The sequence below is a fragment of the Oryctolagus cuniculus genome, chromosome 2 (genome assembly GCF_964237555.1).
Source record: "Oryctolagus cuniculus chromosome 2, mOryCun1.1, whole genome shotgun sequence".
Classification (NCBI taxonomy): Eukaryota; Metazoa; Chordata; class Mammalia; order Lagomorpha; family Leporidae; genus Oryctolagus; species Oryctolagus cuniculus.
The window spans coordinates 163966583-163986376 of NC_091433.1; the positions used below are offsets into that span (position 1 = coordinate 163966583).

The following is a 19794-nucleotide window of genomic DNA, read 5'->3' on the forward strand; positions in this document are numbered from 1 at the left end:
AGAGAGAGACCATCTTTCATCTGCCAGTTCACTCCCCAAATGGCTGCAACGGCCTAGAGCCGGGCCATGCCAAAGCCAGGAACCAGGAGGCTCTTACAGGTCTACCACATGGATGCGGGGGCTCAAGCACTTGGGTCGTCTTCCACTGTTTTCTCAGGTGCATTAGCTGGATTGAAAGTGGAGGAGCCGAGTCTGGAAACTGCACCCATATGGGATGCCAGCACTGCAAGTGGAGGCTTAACTCACTACTCCATGATGCCAGCCCCTGTGGTTTTCCTCTTAAGGGTACCATATTCTTATGTGTGTGAAATTTATTCTAAAGTATTTTATAGATTTTATTGCCATGGTGAATAACATTTTGCCCATTTTCCTGTATAGCTAGCTTTTGCAGTGTCCATTTTTTGTATATTTATTTTATATTCAGCAACCAAACCAAAGTCCTTTATTAATTATGGAATTAAAAATGAGTATTTCCTGATTTTCTGTGTGATTGTTTACCCTTATTTTCAAATAGTAATACCAGGTGTCTCATTGTCCTTATCTTTCTGTTTTGCTAAAGGTTTCAGCATGTTTACCAGAAATGGTGACAGTGGACATAATTATCATTTTCTCAATTTAATGTAAATGGCTTTATAATAATTTAGAACATTTGCTATTTTTGGTATATAATAGTTTGCTTTTAGTCCCACTTTACTATAATTCCTTATTAGGTATAGATGCTGGATTTTATTAGACACTTGAGCAACTATTAATAGAGTTGTTTTTTCTCCTTCATCTTGTAAGCAATTATGCTTATTTGCTGATATTGCATCATCCTGATATGCTTGGAGTGTACACTTGGTCATAGGATATAGTGTAGTTCTTTTGGTACACTGCTGGATTCTGGTTGTTAATATTCAACTTTTTAAAAAAGATTTCTTACTTACTTGAAAGTCAGAGTTACAGAGAGCACAAAAGAGACAGAGACAGAGAGGTCTTCCATTCATTGGTTCACTCCTCAGATGGCAGCAATGGCCGGGACTGGGCCAGACCTAAGCCAGGAGCCAAGAGTTCCCTCCAGGTCTCCCACATGGGTGCAGGGGCCCAAGGACTTGGGCCATCTTCCACTGCTTTCCCAGGTGCATTAGCAGGGAGCTGGATTTGGAAGTGGAGCAGCCAGGACATGAACTGGCACCTGTATGGGACACCAGCCCAGGCAGTGGCTTTACCTGATACACCAAAATGCTGGCCCCAATATTTAGATGTTTTTGTATCAATAGTCAAAAGCAGTTTTGATCCTTGGAGAGTATACTGTTTTGTTTTTTTCATTCTATTTTATTTTTTCATTAAGGTTATGCCAGCCTTAATGAATTAGACAGTTTTCCTTCTTTTTTCGATAAGCAAGGACATTTTCAGTTACATTGGAATTGTTTGTTCTTTAAAAGATACTATAGCATAGCTATGAGTCCTGGTGCCTTTTTTTAAAAAGCAGGTGGATCTTTAAAACCTTTTCAAATTCTTCAAAAGTAATTGGTCTACTCAACTTTTCTACTTAATTTTGTCATCTATATTTTCCAAAGAAAACATGTATTTCCTTAAGTTTTTCAAGTTTGTTGATAGATCTTAAATATTTTTCCATATGTTATATAAGAAATAGTGGAAAGGGAATTAATATTTACTGAAGAGCTACTATGTACCAAGTACTATGCCTCATGTTTTATTTATATTGTCATGTTTAATTGAAGCCTCACACTGATCATGCTGAGCATCTATCATTGTTTGCATTTTATAGATGAGAGTATTGAGATTCCGGAAAATGAGGTAATAATACACTCAGGATCATGGATTAAGAGATGGCAGAGGGAGCAAGAATTAGAATTCAGGTCTGTGTGATTTCAGAACTGGCACTTTTATTATTCCTGACTTTCTCCAATTAGTTTCACAATTATTATATCTACTTGCTGGAAAATAGTTGCTCTGGGAAATGTATCATTTTATTTCCTTCCTCCAACTATTATTAGGATAGTTTTCTAGTTTTCATTGTTAATAAATGATATTAAAAGGAATGTATCCTTCCTTTTTCATATTTAGGATTTCGTTTTCTTAAGAGGCTAGGTATCCCGAAGAGAATTTCTAGATTGACAACTACGATCATTAATGAGTAACGCACATTGAAAGGCAAAGTTTAAAAAGGAGAATGACAAGATTACATAGAAAAGTACATTTTTGTCGAAAAAGCCTTACTACATTACAAAACTTCCTTTGAGATCCTGCTAACAGTCTGCTTTCCATATGTATTAGGAATCCCTCATTCTTTGAGTCCAGGAATTCTTTATTCTACCCTGAACAGCCCTTGCCTCACTGCTTACTTTTGAACAAATAACCTTTAGATGTTATCACATTCTTCTCACCAAGTTAACATGGCTTCTTCTCCTTCCTTTTCACCTTGCAGGGCCAAACGCTAAGTTTTTAAGTCCGTTGGTCTCTCAGTCACACCTGATCAGGGTATGGACCAATGACCTTCAATTTGTACTCTTTCAAGTCCCCGGGCTTTCCCGAGTCTGCCCTGAGGAACAGAGAGGAAGCCACCAAACTGGTGGCATTCCGGGCCCTCCTCCCCATCCCCTTTTGCCAGAGTTCCTCTGTGCTCGTCTGATTCATATACCTTCATATACCATAGATTTTGGGGAAGGGTTGCCTTTTTTTTTTTTTACAGGCAGAGTGGACAGTGAGAGAGAGAGACAGAGAAAGGTCTTCCTTTTTCCGTTGGTTCACCCCCCAGTGGCCACTGCGACTGGCGCACCACGCTGATCCGAAGCCAGGAGCCAGGTGCCTCTCCTGGTCTCCCATGCGGGTGCAGGGCCCAAGGACTTGGGCCATCCTCCACTGCACTCCCAGGCCACAGCAGAGAGCTGGACTTGAAGAGGGATAACCGGGACAGAATTCGGCACCCCGACCGGGACTAGAATCCGGTGTGCGGGCGCTGCAGGCAGAGGATTAGCCTAGTGAGCCGCGGCGCCAGCCAAGGGTTGCCTTTTAAAAATCAGTTTTCTGCTTTTTAAAAACAAAGATTCTAAAATTATTGACATAGAGAAATAGAAACGTTGAAACATTTACCTAGGAAGTTAAAACCAGATATTCATGAAGTCAATATAAAACTATTTACTAATAAAGCTAATAGAAACCTAAAAAATACCAAAAACTCTCCCGATACTCCCCAAGGTTGACCTACAATGTGTACTATCCTCCCCACATACACACGTACGACCACAAAAACTCAGAATGCTCTATTACTTTTCAATTAACTGCTGTGACAGAAAAGGAAAGTGTGGCACCTTGGGGAACAGAAATTAATTGAAAGAAGGCTTGAGCTAATTTCCATTTCAGTGTCCTTTATTGAATGGGTCTTCAGTGCACATTTCTAATTTAGTACACCGAGAACTTTCTATGCTGGGGGGAGGGTGATGAGGAAATATGTTCCCCTGAAACAAAGTAATCTTGTAAACATTTTCAAGAGGAGAGGCTATATGATTTTTGTGATATAGAAAAATGCTTTTAAAATTACAAAAGAGGGTATTTGCTTGGGTTTTCTTTTTTCTACACAGCCTAAAAGCAACATTATTTTGTGACAGGATTATCTTGTTTGTATATTCTTCATAGTTTTCAAAAACACTCTCACATACATCATTTCACTCGGTCAGTGCAGCAATGCTGTACAGCGGGTAGAGCAGATATTCCATTCATTTTATACAAAAGGAAATCACAGCTTGAAATGAAAGAGTATTTGCTCCAAGTGACACAGTCATAGTTCCAAGTGAAAGCATCAGTCTTTCTACTACGTTTTTAAATAAACTGATTCATGCCACAGTATTACAAAGCACTGTAATGTAAGGAACTACTTGAGGAAGAGAGAGAGAGAGAGAGAGAGAGAGAAACACCTGTCTGCTGATTCACTCCTTAAATCCCACATCAGCCTGGGCTGGGCCTGGCACAAACTGGGAACTGGAACCTCAATCCCAGTCTCCTGTGTGACTGGCAGGAAGACAATGACTTGAGATATCACTGCTCCCTCCCAGAGTTTTCACTAGCAGGAGGCTGGAGTCAGGAGCTGGAGCCTGGTGTTGACCTCAGGTACTCTAACAGGGGACATGGGCATCTTAATTGGCATCTTTAATCAGTAAGTTAAATGCCAGTCCCAAGAAGCACTTTTACTGTCATAAGAAAAATATCAGTTCATATGTGGACTCTGACAGCTTTTAAAATAAACAGACTGAATAAATGAATAAAATGATGGAAGTTCTGTCAGGTAGAACGAGAGAGAGATTGAAAGAGAATGGAGACCAGCATTGTGGCACAGCAGGTTAAGTTGCCACCTGTGACACAGGCATCCCATATGAGGGCTAGTTCAAGTCCTGGTTACTCCACTTCCAGTCCAACTCCCTATTAATGAGAAAGCAGTGGAAGGTGGCCCAAGCCTACGGCCACATGGAGACCTAGATAAAGTTACTGGCTACTGGCTTTGGCCTGGCGCAACCCAGGCTGTTGCAGCCATTTGGGGAATGAACCAGCAGGTGGAAGATTTCTCTCTGTGTGTCTCTACCTCTTTATCTGTAACTGCATTTCAAATAAATAAATCTTTTCTTAAAAAGAAAGGAAGGAAGGAAGGAAGGAAGGAAGGAAGGAAGGAAGGAAGGAAGGAAGAAAGAAAAGGAAGGAAGGAAGGAAAGAAGGAAGGGGGGAGGGGGGAGGAGGGGGAAGTAGGAAGGAAGGAAGGAAATTAATATAAACTAAGACAAAACGGGATGCGACCATTAATTTAGATGACATGAAATATTATTTGTAAAATATTATTTGTGAAATTTATTGCTGGTGATTTTTAAAAGTTAGATAAAATGGACAATTTTCTGGGAAGATACAAGTTACTGAAATTTGTTTTAAAAACTCTAGAAAGGTCAATTAGAACACCTATTGATAGAAAATATTAAAAGGAAAGATCACGTATCCCCAAATGAGAATTGTCCAAGGATAACATCACAGAACATTTCTATAAATAATAATGAATAATTATTATTTATTTATAATTTATTATAATTACATTTATTTATAATCTATGCCAGAGAATGGGCTATATGAACAAATCCATTCTATGAGGTTCTGATACCAAATCTACTCTAGGATAATGTAAATAAATAAATGTGCAAATATTATAAATAAACTATCAGAAAAAAATATAATACCATAACAAGTAGTTTGTTCTAGAATATAAAAATAGCTTGATTCTTATGTCCTACATTCTAAGTCTATAATCAACATACTGCAAGAAAACAAAGCATACAGTGTGACCCTTAGAACACAGTGATAAGAACACAAATGTCCTAATTCATAGGTATACAATGTTTAGTATGAAGATATGTTAGTGTTAATGGAACTCTTTATATCCACTTCCAAAAAAATTGTCCATGAATACCTGGCAATTTAAAGTGGCAAAGGCAATGAATTAAAGAGTTACTATAGGACTCTGCCTCCAGAATCCCAAACAAGTGGCCTCATTTTAAACATGGTCCTTGATTCTCAGACAGCCTCTGACTTGATCTTTTCTCAGATATGGATGTTGCTAGAGACACAGTGGCCTCAGTCACCAACCCAGCTCATAAGGCCATGATGGCATCCTTAACTAACTGCCTGACTGCAAGTTCCCTCACTTAGACAATGAGAAACTAAGAAGCAGAGTGAGCGCTTTATTCATCTGATTCCCAGATCCCAGCTCCAGTGAGAGCTTTCAACAAGTATCTGTGGAAGTGACCTGAATTCTCATCCAATAGAATACCAACAAAATTTTGTTTTACCATAACTTGCTTCATGCATGAACAATAAAGAATTTTTGGTATACATAGAAAGAGTCTGGCCTGGGAGCATTTTTTTGTTAAGAAAAAAATTCCCTATTTAATTCTGTCAAGCAAAGTTCTATTGGCAGAAATACAAAGGTACTTCAAAAAGTTCATGGAAAAATAGAATTAAAAATAAGTTTTATTTTGGTACAAAACCATTTTGATATCTGTGCATGTATTTTTCATAGTATGAATTTCCACGAACTTCTTGAACACCTTTTGTATGCTGCCTTTATGTCTCATAAAGAAGCAGCAGCAAGAGACAGCAGAATTTCCTGAAGAATAGTCCCTCACCCAAAACCAACTGTAACTGATGCTCCATTGTTGCCAGCAACACCCAAAGCTCTCAGAACCCATGAGAATAGGTTCAAAGCATAGAGGTCACAGAATTCCATAGGCTGGAGCACACGGAAGGTTCTTTAGTTTAGAGTACTGGATAACAGCGGTCCTTTCTCCCTCACTCCTCTGGCATGCTAGTTTCTGTTGTTTTTCACATGTCAGAGCAGAGTAAACTGGCTGAGTTGGTCTGTGTCAATACCAATCAGAAAAAAGGAATGGCAGCATGCACTCACACAAAACAAACCACCAGCTAGAGAGAATTATTTTAAGTTTAAGAATGCCTCATTTAAATCATTAAAACTTATTAAAATGTTTAGGTCTTGTTACTTCCCAGGGCTCCTGACTCATTTTATTGCTAGGCATGCAGAAATATGTCAAAACCAGATTTTGTGAGTTTGAATGGCTCATGGACTATTGGCCTGGTCAGGAAGATATGCTCCATCACATTTTTTTCTTTTTAAAAAGATTTTATTAATTTATCTGAAAGGAAGAGTGACAGAAAAAGAAAAAAAGCATGGAAGAAGAGAGAGAAAGATAAAGAGATATCTTGCATCCACTAGTTCACTCCCCAAATGGCTGCAATATCCAAGGCTAAACCAGGTCAGATTCAGAAGCCAGGAACTGCATCTTGGTTTCTCACGTGGGTGGCAGAAGCCCTGGTACTTGGACCATCTTCCGCTGCCTTCTTAGGTATGTTAGCAGGACGCGTTCAAAAACAGAGCAGATGGGACTCAAACCAGCACTCCAACAAGGGGATGCCAGTATTGCAAGCAGTGGCTTAACCCACTGAGCCACAGTTCTGGCCCCTCCATCATTTCTCTTATCCTAGTTTACTCTTTCTAGTCTTAATCTTTCAAGCAGGTTCTCTCCCTGGATTCATCAGAATGGAAGTTAAGAGCCTCTGGAAAATACTATGTGCAAGAGTAGAGGGTCCCAGTACAAGGGAAATATCTACTTAAGAAGAAAACAAAGTGAACGTCACCATACTCTCACTAGGTACATTTTGATTGGAAGAAGGGAGACAGTGAAGGGAAAGGGAGGCTCCTAGGGAATTTACGGAATGAAAGAGACCTGGGCTTTCTTTGTCTCTAGGGATGGTTCTAATCTGCAGAGCAGTGTATCCGTGTGGACAATCTCTAGTCCACAGGAAATATTCCTACTCCTGAAGCGGAGGCTGCAGTAGATTTACAAGAATAGAATCAGGGGCTGAGTTGGTAGCGCCTTGTGAAATAGATCATCAGTCACCCAAAGCCTATTTTAGGTGAGAGGCAAAACCAGGTTACTGCTGCCTCTCCCAGGAGAATTTTCTCCGTAGTCCAGATGAAATGACATCCAATTTGAATCTGCCTTTCGCACTTTCAGAACAGCTAGGAAGGGAAAACAGAGTAGGAGCCAATCTTCGGAATGACTAATTCCCCACTGCTTCCCAGGGAACAAAGACTCCCAAGAAGCAAAGGCGCAGGAAGTTGGAAGTCACGGAGAAAGCTTGCAAATCAGGGACCTTGGTTAGAAAATACATCCCAGAGCCCAGGCACTCTTGACAGTGGGCAGTGATGTTCTCCTGCCACTAAGACCACAACATTCTCCCTACAGAACTAATCCACCCACAGGCATTATGCATTCCTACCTGAGGCTCTTGGTCCCTGAAGGTCCCCTGACTAAAAACCTTCTCTCTGCCAACCCAAGTCCTGCCCAGCCATTAATGGGTGGTTCAGGCCACGTGCCTGTCGTGAAATCTGCCCTAGTCATTCTCCTCAACTGCCATCTTGCCTCACCAGCAAGGATCATCTTCTAACCCGTTACTACAGAACCCAGGAGCATCAGTGTAGACACTGGAGATAGTCAATATTTTTATTGAACAGTAAAAGGTGCAAATTCATCCTTGATTTGATTATTCCTTTTACAATTTCAGCTTATTTCATACATGTCCTTCCTACAGCTAAGGCATACTGAACTCACAAATGGGTACTTTTTTTAAATTTTTACATTTGGAACAAGAGAAAAAGGGTTAAAGCATTCCATATAGAATCCAGAAAATATTGGTGCTGGTTTTGCTAAGAAACTACATTCTAATTTTTAAATATCTTGCTGCATTATGTCAGTTTTCTTTTTTGGAACAAGTTGGAATAAGAATAAGTTAATTAAAGAAAAAAAATAGGGCCAGCATTGTGGTGTATTGGGTAAAGCTGTTGCCTGCGACACTGAGATCACATATGGGTGCCAGTTTGTGTCCCAGCTGCTCCACTTCCGATCCAGCTCCCTGATAATGCACCTGAGAAAGCAGCAGAAGATGACCCAAGTGCTTGGGCCCCTACACCCGTGTGGGACACCTGGAGGAAGCTCCTGGCTCTTAGCTTTGGTCTGGCCCAGGCATAGCCATTGCAACCATTTGAGGGATGAATCGTTGGATGGAAGACCTCTCTCTCTGTCTCTTCTTCTCTCTTGTAACTCTGACTTTCAAATAAATAAAATAAATCTTAAAAAACAAAGTGCTTCCTGGCTCCTGGCTCCTGCCATCGGATCAGCGCGGTGCGCCGGCCGCAGCGCGCCGGCCGTGGCGGCCATTGGAGGGTGAACCAACGGCAAAGGAAGACCTTTCTCTCTGTCTCTCTCTCTCACTGTCCACTCTGCCTGTCAAAAATAAAAAAAAATAAAATAAAAAAAAAAGAGAAAAAAAAAACAAAGTGCTTCATCTTTCTTCCTCCAAACTTAACGATATACTTCTCCTGTCCCAGACAGTTGGGTAGCATTCTTGCTCTACAAAACTTTTAAAAGTTATTTGGAAAGACAATGAACAACCTCACTTGAAATCTCTCCTAGGGTTGCTTCAGCAAGGCTGTAAGGAAATCATTCCCCACGTAGACAGGGCTCATTTCATCCTGTTCTGCTGTCACAAGGACACGGTTCCTTTACTGGCAGGCAAGTCAATCTAACAGAACACACACTTGTCACACTTGTGGCTCCACAACATTTCCTGCCTTTAACTCTGTGTGCTTGATGCTTTTCAGAAGGCCTTCCATTTTGCTTTTTTATAATCTAAGAACACTTTCATCAGGATTCGTGCTACAATACCAAGTAAAAATGTTCTCCAAAGATTTGGGATGAGAGTGCTGGCCTCCAAGGCCAGCAAATGGGAAGAATACTAGACTGAGACCCGAACCAGACTTCAGGTCTCATAGGAAAGTCAGGCACTGTCTCTGGGCTTCTATTTCCTCATCTGTAGTAAATGCTGAGGCTAAACTTTATTAGGCTACTTCCAAATATTACTAGGCAACACAGAAACATGGTGATAAAGTAACCAGTGGCTGTCTTTCCCCAGTCAGCTAGTGCCCAGAGTCTTCCACAACTATTCTTTTGTTCAACCTTAAATACACACACACACACACACACACACACACAGAGAGAGAGAGAGAGAGAGAGAGAGAGAGGTCTTCCATCTGCTGGTTCACTCCCCAGTTGGCCACAATGGCTGGAGCTGCGCTGATCCGAAGCCAGGAGCCAGGAGCTTCCTCTGGGTCTCCCATGCGGGTTCAAGGGCCCAAGGACTTGGGCCTTGGGCCATCTTCCACTGCTTTCCCAGGCCATAGCAGAGACCTGGGTCGGAAGTGGAGCATCTGGTACTCGAACCAACACCCATATGGGATGCCAGTACTTCAGGCCAGGGCATTAACCAGCTGCGCCACAGCGCCGGCCCCAGTTTCAGCTATTTTTTAAGTATGCACATCTTTATTTTTAGGAAAAGAAACATAATTGGCCTTTCTTCTGATCTTTTCTCTGCTAAATAAATAGTTGTTCTAATATTTCTTTCTTGGTAGCTCCACAGTTTCCTCAAACTCAGGCTGTCTAAATCACATTGGTCAACTTCAGCCTATGCAGTCCCCTAACACTTCACCAGCCTGGCACCAACAGCACCCCTGACCTTGGCACTTTCCTCCCATCCTACCACCAAGAGGTGGGAAATCTTTGGGAGTCTTCCTTTGGAAGGTGTCTCTAATTTTCTCCTTCCCTTTTCAGTGTTGCTTCTTAGGTTCAACCCTGACTTGTGCCTAAATATCTGTAGAGGCATGCTAATTAGTTTATCAGCTCTCTTAACTGCTAGTTGACTAGTTTCCTTTTGACATCACTTTGATCACCTCTTAGTCCTCCTCAAAAACATTAATAGGTCTTTCCTTCATTGTGAAAATAAAATACAGGGGCCGGCACTGTGGCGTAGTGGGTAAAGTTGCTATCTGCAGTACTGGCACCCCTTATGGGTGTTGGTTCTAGTCCTGGCTGCTCCACTTCTGACCCAGCTCTCTGCTATGACCTGGGAAAGCAGTAGAAGATGGCCCAAGTCCTTGGGTCCCTGCACCTGCTTGGGAGACCAGGAAGAAGCTCCTGGCTCCTGGCTTCAAGTCAGCCCTGCTCTTGTTGCAGTCATTTGGGGAGTGCACCAACGGATGGAAGACCTCTCTCTCTCTCTCTCTCTCTGCCTCTGTGTAACTCTGTCTTTCAAATAAGTAAATCTTTAAAAAAAAAAAACTCAATAAAATAATCAAATAATTGGAAAAAAATGCAAACCTCAAGATCCACATGATGTCCCTGACCTTCCCCTCCAACCTTGTTTCCAGCATGTGGGAATCTTCAGCGTCTTCAGTCTCACTCACAACCACCATTCTTATTTTACCTCATTGTTTCTCAGTTGCCTGGGCTGTCCTCCTCACCCTACCCTAACTGTCAGATAATTACTCATTCCCCAAAGCCTAACTCAGGTCTACTCCTTCTCTGGAAACTTCCCCTTCAATATCTTTCCTTTGTCAGACTAGCTACAGAATTCAGTTGGAATCAAATCCATGATTTTTCTACTGTTATCTATTTTATGTAAATCATCTCACTTTCTAAATGATTATAATCTTCTTGAGAAAAGAGGCTCTTTTTTCTACCTCATAGTATCCCCTGGTGTCACTGTATGTTCTTACATAGAGTAGAAGTTTGCTCACAAAGACAATCAACCTGCCCAAACACTGTCACTGACAACCATTTAGCACATGATCTTCCCAATTAATTGTCAGTTATGAATTAATTAGGGGTTCCTACATCTAAAAACCTGGTAAACAACAGTTATGGATGTAGAGACTGAGAAAGTATTGACTAAAGAAAATCCATATTGGAAGAGTAGAATAAAGGGATTTCGTGTTCTATCAAGGCCCTAAAGGGCATTTGCGGGATCCCAGGATCATAAAATAGGATGATCTACAATGACTTAGCTCTTGTTATGTATGTGAGATTCTAATGTTTTGGATTTAAGGTAAAGTCAAATCTTTTCTCCTCTCATCTACTTTGGGATGCATCTTAGAAATTTCACTTCCTGAAGCATGCCCTCTTTTTTCCTTGAAACACCCACAAGACTTGTCTTTGGCCTCTAGGGTCTGCCATTCATTTGTCTTGGGATCCATGCTCCTGGTCTACTCCTGATCATGAAAACAAAATTTGTGATAGGCTGTGAATGAAGCAACATGTGCAGGATGAATCTAAAAAATATCTTACTCCTTTAACAGCAGGGTTTCTAGCTTAGTCCTTGGATCTTCAACTCTTCCCTATATGTTGTTCAGCTTGGGTCCTTCCTCTAACTTATGGTATAGAGAAATACTGCAAATTTGGATATAAAGTTCCTTACAAAACAGATCTGCTTCTTAAGATATTGTTAATTTAGGTACCATGGTTTGTGAAAATATATTGTTAATGGCCATAACCCCCAGGAATTAAATTTAAATGTCATTTTATTTGGAAGGTCTTTCCTGACCACCACATTCCCTATCTCCCCTTCATTATCATTTGATTTATCAGATTTGTTCATTGACCATCCTAGCCCCACAGTCCTAACTTATGAAGGCTTGGCATTTTATTTAAAATAAAAAACCTCTTTCTAATATATATTTGTTTGCATCATTTGAAAAGCAGAGAGACAAAGACAGATAAATGTTCTCCATCTGCTGGTTCACTCTCCAAATGCCTGCAATAGTGATGGCTGGGCTGGGTCGAAACCAAGAGCCCAGAACCCAGTAAAGGTCACTCATGTGCATGGCAGGGACCCCAGTATTTGAAGCATTATCTGCTACCTACCAGGACGCCCACTAGCAAGAAGCTGGTTCAGAAGCAGAGGTATGACTCAAATGCAGGTACTCTGATATGGGATGCAGGTGTCCCAACCAGCATCTTAACCACTGTGCCAAATGCCCACCCTGGCTTGGGTACTTTTGCTCACTCTGCATTTCCCCAAGGTCTAACCCAGGGTCTTGCACAGAATAGGGCCTGTTGAATAATAATAGCTGTTGAATAAATGAATGAACCAATCACAGGAAAGACCAAAGAAAAGAAAGCTGCACCCATCAGAATGACTTTCAACATAAACTGAGGATTCAGCATGGAGTAGAAAGAAAACGAAACTGAAAGACTTCAGAGTTCAGCCAACCAAACACTGACACCTTTATAAATAAAGAAAGTGAGGTCATGGGGCCGGTGTTGTAGTGCAGTGTGTTAAGCCACCACTTGTGATGTCAGCATCCCATATCAGAATGCTGGTTCAAGTCCCAGCTCAGAGGCTCCTGGCTCATAACTTCAGCCTGACCCAGTCCTGGTTGTTGCAGGTATTTGGGGAATGAACTAACAGATGGAAGATTGCTCACCTTCTCTCTCTGTCACTCTGCCTTTCAAATAAAATGCATTAATCTTTAAAAAAGAGAAAGAAAACAAAAATGAGGTCCATAGAGGTTAAGTGACTTGACTAAGCCTTAAGCTATTGAGACAGAAAAAATAAGATGGTTCTCTACAGAGTCCCAATTTCTTGTACAAATATCATAATCATGGGATCTGAGAACACTACTTAAATCTCAGTGAGATGGGTCACATAAGTGGAAATGGCTGAGTTATATATTCCAAATATCAACCCAAATATATATCCCAAATATTCAACCACACGACCTGTTATCAGCACTATAATTCTATCCCTTTTGATCTTCAGAGATTTAAAACACACACACACACACACAAACACACACACACACATACACACACACACACACACACACGGTTCCATTATCAGCTAACAGTTTAGTTAATTGAGAGCAACACTGAGAATCACCGTATGTGCCATTGGGGTTGGGAATGGAGAAGATGAGCTCTGAAGGATGGGTGACCTGGATTTAAATCCCAGGTCCATGAATGACACAGCTGGTTGACCTTGGGAAAATTACTTAACCTCCATAAGAGCCTGATAGCTCAGTCTTGTGTATATGTTTAAGTCTCTAGCTGCAATTATTACTATGTTTTGCATTTTTTGCTTAGGACAAAGCTGGAAACTCTGCCTTAACCTGAGATTAATAGAGATAGAAGAAAAAGCAAACATTCCTGGGTAGTCTAGAGGTAAAGGTCTTCCGAGGATGGACTATATGTGAAGCATCTTCTGAGGTAAAAAGCTTCGAGTCCAGAAATGAGCCCCTTGCAGGAGCTGGTTACCACTGCGGGGGCCAGAATGGACAGCTTGCCTCTGCAGCAGCAGCTCTAGCCCTGATGTGGGGAGGAAGGAGCTCTCCAGCAACCAGTTACTTGGCTGCTCTGGGTGAGAGCTGGATTAGAGAGAGCGGCTCCTGTAGGAGTATCTCACAGGCACTGAGACTTCCTTGGAAATGTGAGAAAACTACACAGGATTTGTCTCAAGGAACGCACTTCATGTGATTGGAAACAATGCCACAGCTCACTAGGCTAATCCTCTGCCTGCGGCGCCAGCACACCAGGTTCTAGTCCCAGTCAGGGTGCCAGATTCTGTCCCGGTTGCCCCTCTTCCAGTCCAGCTCTCTGCTGTGGCCCAGGAGTGCAGTGGAGGATGGCCCAAGTGCTTGGGCCCTGCACCCCATGGGAGACCAGGAGGAAGCTCCTGGCTCCTGGCTTCGGATCAGCGCAGCGCACCAGCCGCAGCACACTGGCTGTAGCAGTCATTTGAGGGGTGAACCAGTGGAAAAAGAAGATCTTTCTCTCTGTCTCTCTCACTAACTCTGGCTGTCAAAAAAAAAAAAAGGAAGGAAGGAAGGAAGGAAGGAAGGAAGGAAGGAAGGAAGGAAGGAAGGAAGGAAGGAAGAGAGAGAGAGAAAGGGAGAAAGGGAGAAAGGGAGAAAGGGAGAAAGGGAGTAAGAGAGAAAGAGAGAAAGAGAGAAAGAAAGTCTCAAAAAATTCCCTGAGGTAGCAAATAAGTAAATGTGTGTGTGGATATGTTTACAGTGGGAGTAGGACATCCTAAAAGCAGCCTAGAGTAGCCATAGGTGTCACCAAAAAGCCATCAAAGAAGGCTGGGCCTGACTTTTCTTGTAGGACTTTTTTCTGCTGAGTGGTGCAGTCAGTGTAAGGCCAGAGCTGAACTGCTGTCGCACCTGGACTGGAAGCTAAGGTCTGCCCTTGGGCCTTCCTTGTCCACCCCCCTCATGCAGGGGTCAGTCTCCACTCAAATGCTGCATATTGGAAGCAAATCCATTGGATGTGTCAGGGTTTTAGCCTGCCTCAGATATCTTGATCCAGCTCTGCCTTGTGGGACCTCAATCTTAAATCCCAGAAGCCCCACCTCAGTAGCTCTTGCTTCTGTTCGTTTGTCTCTCTCATCCTCCACCCCTCAAGCATTTTTCCTTACCTAGTGAAAAGCTGTCATCTTTCAAGGCTCAAATCAAACACCTCCTTCTCTATGAAGCCTGTCCTAATTCTCCAAGTCAAAACTAGTCAGTCTCTCTTCTATGCATTCTTTAAAAAAATTATTTATTCCAAAGGCAGAGTTACAGAGAGACAGAGGCAGAGAGAGAGAGAGAGAGAGGAGAAAGAGAGAAAGAGGTCTTCCATTCTCTGGTTCACTCCCCAAATGACCACAACGGCCGGAGCTGGGCTGATCTGAAGCCAGGAGCCAGGAGCTTCTTCCATGTCTCCCACGTGCATGCAGAGGCCCTAGTAGTTGGGCCATTTTCTACTGCTTTCCCAGACCATAACAGAGAGCTGGATTGGAAGAGGAGCAGCTGAGACACAAATCAGTGCCCATATGGGATGCTGGCATTGCAGGTGGAGGCTTAGTCTACTATGCCACAGCACTGGCCCCTCTACTACATTCTTCTGCCATATTATTAGTACCTCTTCCTACTGGGAATTATACATAATAGCTCCATGTCTATTTCACACACAGCACCACAAGCTCCACCATGGTAGGCACCATATATTATTTGTCACTATTGCACTTGGAAGTTTCCTGGTTCTTTTTATAAAAAATCTTAATTTGCATATATTTATGGGGTACAACACAATGTTGTAATACATGTATACCCATGGGAATGACTGAAAAAGCTAATTAATATATCTAATACCTCATGTACTTACTATTTTGGGGTGAGATCACTTGAAATTTATTCCTAGCCATTTTGAAATCTACAACACAATAACTATAATCATTCTGCTGTGCCATAGATCTCAAAACCGTATTCCTCCTGAAGCTTGGGCCCTTGGACCAACAACTCTCCATTCCACCTTCTCACCCACCCACCAGCAGCCTCTGGTAATGACCATTCTACTCTCTATGGGTTCAACTTTTTTAGATTCCACATATAGGTGAAATAACATGGTGCTTGTGTCCACTTTACTTCACTTAGCATAATATTTTATCCTTCTATAGTTCTGGACTTGAAGCCTCAAGATAAGCATAGCACATCTCCTTATAGTGGCAATTTTACTCAATTTTTAAAATGATCATATATTTTTAAACATTCATAATTTTTGGGAAGGGTTCAAAATTAACTTGAATTTTAAAAATAAATATATTTATATCATTTATTCACATTCCTCTGACATGTATTTATTTATTTATTTATTTATTTTTTTTTTTTTTTTTTTTTTTTTTTTTTTGACAGGCAGAGTGGACAGTGAGAGAGAGAGACAGAGAGAAAGGTCTTCCTTTGCCGTTGGTTCACCCTCCAATGGCCGCCGCGGCTGGTGCGCTGCGGCCAGCGCACCACGCTGATCCGATGGCAGGAGCCAGGAGCCAGGTGCTTTTCCTGGTCTCCCATGGGGTGCAGGGCCCAAGCACCTGGGCCATCCTCCACTGCACTCCCTGGCCACAGCAGAGGGCTGGCCTGGAAGAGGGGCAACCGGGACAGAATCCGGCGCCCCAACCGGGACTAGAACCCGGTGTGCCGGCGCCGCTAGGCGGAGGATTAGCCTAGTGAGCCGCGGCGCCGGCCCACATTCCTCTGACATGTGAAAAGTTTAAGAACTCAATACAAGTTAGGTTAAATTTAATTTAATTTCAGGGAATGTTTGTGGTTCTTTCTTTCCCTAATAAAAAACAAAAAGCAAACATCCATATAACTTTTTTGTTCATATCAATAGCAAGGACCCTCCCTTTTTAAATTAATGAGTTGGAAAAGGAAAACTGGAAAAATCAGTGCTATTTCACCTTAATTATAAAATTTCTTTAAACAAAAGTTCACTTTCTAAATATGTAGACTGAGAAATTTTTCAGAGCTCTACCCTTTGGCAAAAACCAAATGCTTCTTTGTATTTAACAAATATTATATAGAACACGTATTATACAGAGAGTAATACACAATATATATACAATTTACTCTTGGAAGTTTGAAGGTCTATAGCATCTGATAAGTAAAAATGTAAATGAATAATAAATAATAGTCGCTGGGATTGTGGCGTGAAGGGTAAGGCTGCCGCCTGCAATGCCGGCATCTCATATGGGCACTGGGTTCAGCCCCAGCTGCTTCACTTCCAATCCAGCACCCTGCTTCTGTGCTGGGGCTTGGGGCCTGACCCTACATGGGAGACCCAGAAGAAGCTCCCAACTCCGGCCATTGAGGCCATTTGGGGAGAGATGGAAGATCTCTATTTCTCCTGCTGTCTCTCCGTAACTCTTTGAAATAAATAAATCTTTAAAAATAAATAAATAGTATTTATCAAGTAAAACATCCTTGAGACTTTCTGAAGCCAGTGCCAAGAAGCAGGTGAGACTAACATTGGATTTTTAGTTAGGTATGTTAGGTTAAGTACAGCCAAATAGAAATAGACCCACTAGGCTATTATTTCTGTGCTTTGCTTTAAAAGCCAAATTATAAAAATAATTATGGGACTGGTGTTGTGGTGCAGTGAGTTAAGCCAACGCCTGTGACGTCAGCATCCCTTATTGGAACATAAGCTTGAGTATCAGCTGTTCTGCTCCTGATCCAGCTCTCCGCTAATGCACCTGAAAAGGAAGCAGAAGATGGCTCAAGTACTTGAACCCTTGCCATCCATATGGGAGACCTGGATAGAGTTCCAGGCTTCTGGCTTCAGACTGTCCCGGCCCTGGCTGTTGTAGGCATTTGGGGAGTAAACCAGCAGATGGATGATATCTGTGTATATGTGTGTCCGTGTGTGTGTGCGTGCGCATGTCTCTCTCTCTCTGCCTTTCAAATAAATAAATAAATATTTTTTAAGAATAAAAATAAAGCATAATTCCTTCTCGTCTCAATACCTGGGATAAGTGATCATATTAGCAGTAAAACTGATGTAATATGGCTAATTAAAAGGTAGCTCTTTTCCCTGACTACTAACTGGTAAAGTAATCCCTAACCAACTGGTGTTGTGGTGCAGTAGGTTAAGTCACCACCTTATCAATGATTTTCAAAGAAATTAGGGTTACAAAAGCGTTTGCAGCAATTTATAACACAACTACTTCAAGAATGATCACTGGTTTAAACTAAGCTCTCAGTTCACCTGTGTTCTTGCTAACAACAATTTCTGCACAATTTACACTCACCTCGTGCCCTGTCTCTACTAGGAGACATCACATCATGTTTTTTGACGTCTTCTTCATTATTTCTCTAGAGGTTCTGTAAAAAACAAAATGCCATTGATCATGACAGGTATCTTGCATTTTATACCATCCTTTCTCCCTGTAGGTTTATAATTAAAAGCTTTTTTATTATATATTCATTATAAATGTTCTAATAGTCAAAATGTTCCTAATAGTTCAGAACTATATAAAGCAAAAAAGTAAAGGTCTTTGGAATAATATTCAGCCATAAAAAAGAATGAAATTCTGTCTTTTGCAACAAAATGGATACAACTGGAAATCATTATACTCAGTGAAATGAAATAGATCAGAAGAGAAACAGCCAGGACTAGAACTGGTGCCCATATGGGATGCTGGCCACACAGGCAGAGTATTAACCTACTGTGCCATAGCACCAGCCCTGACATTTTGAGAATTAATTATTGTTTACAGCCCGGTATCTGCTTGTTGAAGAACAATGTTTTTTTCTTTTTAGTATTTGTTGAATTCTTTATTTAGTAGAGGGTTAAACTTGTGATTATAAAATAAACTGAAAGTATGTCATTGTGGGGCTGGCACTGTGGTGTAGCAGGTAAAGCTGCTGCCTGCAGTGCCAGCATCCCATATGGGCACCAGTTCGAGTCCTGGCTGCTCTACTTCTGACTCAGCTCTCTGCTATGGTCTAGGAAAGCAGTAGAAGATGGCCCATGTGCTTGGGCCCCTGCACCCACGTGGGAGACCAGGAAGAAGCTCCTGGCTTCTGTTGGCCCAGCTCCGGCCACTGCAGCCATTTGGGAAGTGAACCAGAAGATGGAAGGCCTCTCTCTTTCTCTCTCTCTCTCTTCTCCTGCCTCTCTGTAACTCTGCCTTTAAAATAAATAAATAAATCTTTAAAAAGAAGGTATGTCATTGTAAAAGTTAAAAGAAAGAATAAGAAAAGCAGGAGGAGGGAGGGAACATGGGCAGGAGGGAGGGTAGGGTGGGAAGTATCACTATGCTCTAAAATCTATATATATGAAATACATGAAATCTGTTCACCTTATATAAGTTTTGTTTTGCTTTGTTTTGTTTTTGTTTTGTTTTTGACAGGCAGAGTGGACAGTGAGAGAGAGAGACAGAGAGAAAGGTCTTCCTTTGCCGTTGGTTCACCCTCCAATGGCCGCCGCGGCCGGCGCGCTGCAGCCGGCACACCGCGCTGATCCGATGGCAGGAGCCAGGAGCCAGGTGCTTTTCCTGGTCTCCCATGGGGTGCAGGGCCCAAGCACCTGGGCCATCCTCCACTGCACTCCCTGGCCACAGCAGAGAGCTGGCCTGGAAGAGGGGCAACCGGGACAGAATCCGGCGCCCCGACCGGGACTAGAACCCGGTGTGCCGGCACCGCTAGGCGGAGGATTAGCCTAGTGAGCCGCGGCGCCGGCCCATAAGTTTTTAAAAATTATAAAAAAGGTCCTTGTTTCTCCTAGTCTGTCATTTTAAAATAAACATTTTAAATATATTTTTAACAATTTATTTATCTGAAAAGCAGAGAGACAGAGAGATAGAGATCTTCCAGCTGCTGATTTACTCCTCAAATGCCCACAACAGCTGAGGCTAGGCAGAAGCCAGAAGCCTAAATTTAATCTGGGTCTCTCACATACTTGAGCAATCACCTGCTGCCTTCCAGGGTGTGCATTAGCAGGAAGAACCAGAAGTGGAACTAGGCCCTGAATCCAGGCTCTCTAATGTAGGATGCAGATAGCCCAATTAATTGCTGCACCAAATGCCTAT

The 19794-nt window shown here is 42.0% G+C and overlaps 1 protein-coding gene across 13 annotated transcripts in view; it reads right to left on the bottom strand.

Annotated features, from left to right (window-relative positions):
- ARHGEF33 (Rho guanine nucleotide exchange factor 33) overlaps positions 1-19794 on the bottom strand; it is a 124111-nt gene that overhangs the window by 87938 nt on the left and 16379 nt on the right. For 12 of the 13 annotated variants that reach the window (XM_051842971.2, XM_070069220.1, XM_051842978.2 and 9 more), the window contains one exon: positions 18013-18085. The gene's annotated coding sequence lies outside the window, so the exon portion shown is untranslated. Of the gene's footprint in view, positions 1-12871; positions 12915-18012; positions 18086-19794 lie in introns of all 13 variants that reach the window. The other variant, XM_051842970.2, reaches the window with a different exon arrangement.